At 38.0% G+C, this 5401-nt stretch overlaps 1 long non-coding RNA gene across 2 annotated transcripts; it reads left to right on the forward strand.

The window, feature by feature from the left end:
- The first annotated feature begins 261 nt into the window (after positions 1–261).
- Positions 262–5395, forward strand: LOC127641672 (uncharacterized). 2 transcript variants are annotated; one of them, XR_007970204.1, is made up of 6 exons: positions 262–671; positions 1084–1174; positions 2527–2616; positions 2707–2813; positions 3977–4189; positions 4939–5395. It is a non-coding gene; the product is annotated as an uncharacterized LOC127641672 (long non-coding RNA). The 2 variants fall into 2 exon arrangements; XR_007970203.1 differs by lacking the exon at positions 262–671 and adding an exon at positions 729–930.
- Positions 5396–5401: the final 6 nt, after the last annotated feature.

Genomic DNA, 5401 nt, shown 5'->3' on the forward strand with positions numbered 1-5401 from the left:
TCATACAATAAATTACTGTGATTTAAGAAATGGTACATGACTTTAATTTTTACTCTCCTAATATGTAAAAAACATGCATTCTTACTGTGAAAATAGATTTGTTTTTGTAAAATTAATGAGAAAATACCTTAAATTCACAAGCAAGTAATTACCCTAAAATCAAAGGTATTATTCTGCGTAAATTACACATTTTGTGTCCTATAAAATTTACAATATATAACCTTTCAAAATTCAACAAACACATACCCTAAATTCTACAGTAATTAGAAGTTAAAAAAATGCTATGTGTTTGTTAAATAAGTCAATTTTAAGGTAAAACATGTTTAAATAGACTGTAATTTACTTTACTTTTGTGTAATGTTCTTTTGTGAAAAGATATGCAACAACCAGGGGCGCCTGGCAACAGGCAAAAAATAAATAAAAGAAAAAAGAAAGAAAAGAAAAGGCTTAGGCCTATCATGTATCTTGCACGTTAATTGCGAAATTTTGTGTGGTTAATTATTAATAAATAGTTTGCTAGTAGTAAGCGGCATTGAGACATTTGTCAAAAGCATGAAAAACCAAGAAGACCATCAACTGGCAAAGCGCCAAACACGCACACGGAGAGGAGTACCTTCCCGCTTTTGAGGTCACGTGAACTGCGCTGCTTCGGCTTGATCTGCATGCAAGTGGTGAGTGCAACACTAATAAATTTACTCTTCTTTACAAAATTTAGAATACAGGGTAACTTTCAAATTGTGAGTGTGAGGAGAAAGAGATAATCGTTCACTTCTAACAGAGTGTACTGATGCCATTTTATCTTTATCCCATTTTAACTTGCATTTATCCTGTTTTTATGATTATTTTAAAATTTCTCAAGAGTATGCTACAAAATAATTAATGTAGAAGGTGCTGGAAAAGAGAAGCGATAACACTGCGTGCTAACGCGAGGTAAAACGTTACGTATTTAATTTTTTTTCTATGCTTATTTTCAAAACATTACAGAATAATGGACACAGCAACTCGCTAATTTAGAAAGAGGGAGCAATAAGACTCGTGCACTGCTCAAGCAACGTTAACTGTCGATGTTGTTTTATATTTCAGTCAGCGCCATTTTAGCACGCATACAATCTGTGGGAATAACGTTACATGGTGGCACAACACGACTTCTGGGGACTCAACATTTATTTTTAAGGTAAGCCTGACAAAATGGATACAGACTGATAAAAAACGTTTAGCCCTACTCCTGTTGTAGTTATTTTACCAAGATTGGCTATGTTTAGTTGCAGTTTCTGTGGCAAGTCAGTCAAATCATTAAGGGGTATGTACTTCACTGCAAACTTCATCGAAATGAACCACGTTGTTTATTTAAGTGCATTGCAGCCGACTGCAAACAGAGTTTCTGTACATATGCATCGTTCAAGGCTCATTTTTACCGAAAACATAATGTAAATGAGCCTGTTAACGTTACTGTCGGGACGGTTTTTACCGTTGTTAAATGTGCAGTGGCGTTGTGTGACCATCAGTGCCAAGATGCTAAAGCTCTAATATCACATTTGAAAGACCATATTGTGGAAGGACGTGTCGTGAGTTGTCCAGTGAGAGGATGCACAGATGTTTTTAAGGTTAAATCTTCATTTACCTCCCACATGTCACGGAAACACAGAGATTTTACAGAAAGCAGTATCAGTGACTTGTATAGAGACTCGCCTCATGCATCATCTGCTCCAACTGAAATACATGACTCTGGCCCTGAATTTGTTGCAGCAGGTACAGATGAAGGTGGTATGGACACATCAGATGATTTCAATGATCTTTTTCTTCGAAATGTTTGTTTATTTTACTTAAAACTGCAGGGGCAGTTCTTACTACCTGCTTCGACCACACAGAATATTGTTGAGGAGATTCAAAATATCCATGAGTTGGGTCAGACATATACTTTAAGTAAACTTACTTCGCTGCTAAAAAATGAAACATCCTTATCAGATGATGACATCTCCAAAGTTTGTCAGTCTGTCAGGGAATCTGATCTGTTCTCTGCATGTCATACAGGGCCAATGAGGACTGTACACTCAAGAGCTCAGTGTTTCAAAAAAATTTTCAACTACGTGGAGCCTAAGAAAGTGTTTTTAGGAAGAGATGAGAACAGAATAGATAGGTTTGCCTATTATGTGCCTGTCAGAGAGACTTTAAAATGCTTTTTACAATCTGATATGTGGCAGAAATGTTTGTCAGAGGAGCACTCTGGAGAGCCTCCATCAGATGTTTTATCTGATATTAGTGATGGTCAGATTTTCAAATCCAATGACTTTTTTGTCCAAAATCCATCAGGTTTGAAGCTAGTACTATACCAGGATGCCTTTGAAGTCGTAAACCCTTTAGGCTCTGCAAAGACGAGACATAAAGTGTTAGCCGTTTATTTATCTGTTGCTAATTTGCCACTTCATGTACGGTCTGACACAAACCACATGCCACTTGTTTTATTGTGCAGAGAGAAAGATTTCAAAGCATTTGGGCATGCTAAGTTGTTCTCTGATTTACTTGCAGACTTAAAGGAATTGGAGGAGAATGGGATTGCGGTATCAGATGAAACCGTAGTCAAAGGAACCTTGTATTGCATTGCTGGAGATAATCTAGGTTCAGCATTGCATTGGTGGCTTCACTGAAAATTTCAGCCGCACAGAACATTTCTGTAGATACTGTCTAATAACCCGATCTGAATTTCAGGGTGACGATCCTAATCTATGTGGACCAGCCCGCACCATTGAGAGCTACAATTCAGCTGTAGATCGCATCCAGACTGAAGATACACAAGTGGAAGGAGTAAAATTCAAGTCAGTATTCAATTCCTTGAAATACTTTAATGTGTGTCAGCCAGGTTTGCCACCTTGTCTAGGACATGACATCTTTGAGGGTGTTTTGTCTTATGATGTTGCACTTTATCTTAAGTATTTCATAAAAAAAGCATGGTTCACATACTCCACCCTGAATCGAGCATTAAACAGTTCAAATACTATGCCTCTGATGCTTCTGCTAAGCCATGTGAGGTCAACCCTCAAGCAGCTAAACTCTCAGGAAACGCTAATACAGAACTGGAATTTTTTAAGACTGTTGCCTCTCATAATTGGTGACAATGTGAAAGATAGAACAGATGATGTGTGGCAGTTGACTCTGCTGCTGAAAGACATTGTGGACTTGATATGTGCTCAGAAAATCTCTGTCCCTCAGGTTGCATATCTTAATGTTCTTATTCAAGAATATTTAGAGTTGAGAGAAACTCTATTCCCAGAAACTAACCTGAAACCAAAGCACCATTATATACGTCATTACCCAGCACTGATCCTGAAATTTGGCCCCTTGATCAGACTATGGACTATGCGCTTCGAAAGTAAGCATAGTTATTTTAAGAGATGTGCAAGAAATTTAAAGAATTTCAAAAACCTCTGTCTTACTCTTTCTGACAGACATCAGATATTGCAGGCTTATCTTTCAGCAGGCTCAATGGATCAGGCTGTCTTGCAAGTTAAAGGTGGTTGTCCATTTTACTCAGCACTATACAGTAAAGTCATTCAAGATGTAGTCAGACAATTTGGCTTCACTGAGACCAACACAAAGGTCACAGTAGAAATGCTGTATAAAGGAACATCATACAAGAAAGGACAGTTCCTTGTCACAGGGAAGACTGATTTGGTGGAGTTTGGTGAACTTCTGCTTATTTTGATAAAAGATAACATTGTTTATCTTCTGGTGTCAATGTACAAGGCAGAATTCCTTCCTCAGTACCATGTGTACTCGGTGAGGAAAGACAATGAAAAGATGCAGTGTCTGAACATCAGTGACTTGACTGATTTCTATCCATTGGGTTCTTACATGAAGGATGGATACCAAATAGTTCCATTGAAACACAGTGTGTTGTCACAGTAATTAATGCCTTGCACTGTCATTGGTGTTAGCTGAATTTTATAGTTTTTTTCTTCTTCTTTTGTCCCTTACTCAGAAATGGATGATGCAGAGCAAAGCAACATAAGCAATGCCATTATTAGTGTGTTACCAGACCTCCCAACCTCAATTGTAAATATTGTATTAGAGATGATACAATCTTTGGGTGTGGAAACCACTGAGGATTTTCAGTACATCCAGGAAGCTGATCTGCTTTCAGTACTGAGACCAATTCAAGCTAGAAAATTGTTGGCTGCTTGGAAACAAACCAGTAAGTACATTATGCTATAAGTATAACTTAAAGGAATAGTTCAGCCAAAAATGAAAATTTGGTTTTCATTTACTCACCCTCTGGCATTACAAGATGTAGGTGACTTTTTTTACGCGAGTTGAAAAGTAAATATTTAGCTGAATCCGTGATCCTTTGTGATTCATATAATGGCAGTCAAATGGAGCCATCTCTTTGAGGTCCAAAAAACATTTACAGAAAAAACAAAGTTAATACCCATTGCTCATGACAATACATTGAGGGGTCTTATGAAGCGAAACATTATTTACAACATTTTTACCTCAAATTGGCAGAGTGTGGAAACAGCCATTAGAACATCTGATTGGCCATTCGCATTTCAGAAGCAAAAACCATGTCTGTGATCGGCTACAATGTTCAACATAAATTATTATTCTCAGGACAGTATGCACATACTGAATTTGAGGTAAATAATGTTCAATTGCTTGCACAGAGCGATTGTTTCGCTTCATAAGACCTCAATGTATTGTCATGAGCAACGGGTATTCTTTTTTTGACTCGCTTATATGTCAAAATGACTTAAAAAATTATACGTCTATATGACTCACAGGGCCACGGTTTCAGCTAAAAAATAAATTCTGTTCTACTGACGAAAAAGTCACCTACATCTTGGGTGGCCTGAGGGTGAGTACATGAACACCAAATGTTCATGTTTGGGTAAACATTTGGGATAAATGTCATTCAGTACATTTAAATTTTAATTAATTTTACAGCACAGACCACAGAATTCCATGGCCAGTCAACATTAAATTCTTCAGCATCCTCAGCATGCTCCTCAATCTCATTCTCTCCCTCACCCAGCCACTTAATTACTGCTGCAGATTGGTTTGACAGCTTCCAGGTTCCATGGGAGAAGCTTCCTGAAGCCTTGATGCAGTGTTTGGAGAGAGGGAAAAGGCCAAAGCCTAGGTTACGTAGAGAAATGATTCGGATCGTTGTTTCTGAGATGATACTTGCCTGTGCTTCTCCCAATAAACAAGCCTCGACAGAAATTGCCAAGAAAATGGTTGCAAAGTATCCGCAGTCACTGCAGGATGTCATAGAAGGTGATGTGATAGGACCAGGATATCACTCACTGGTCAAGCAGTTACAAGCTCGAATCGACAATGTAAAGCGGTCTTCACTACCACGGATATTAAAGCGCAAACAGGTGTCAGATGAGTATGACACAGATGA

This window comes from Xyrauchen texanus, unplaced genomic scaffold (genome assembly GCF_025860055.1).
Source record: "Xyrauchen texanus isolate HMW12.3.18 unplaced genomic scaffold, RBS_HiC_50CHRs HiC_scaffold_1323, whole genome shotgun sequence".
NCBI lineage: Eukaryota > Metazoa > Chordata > Actinopteri > Cypriniformes > Catostomidae > Xyrauchen > Xyrauchen texanus.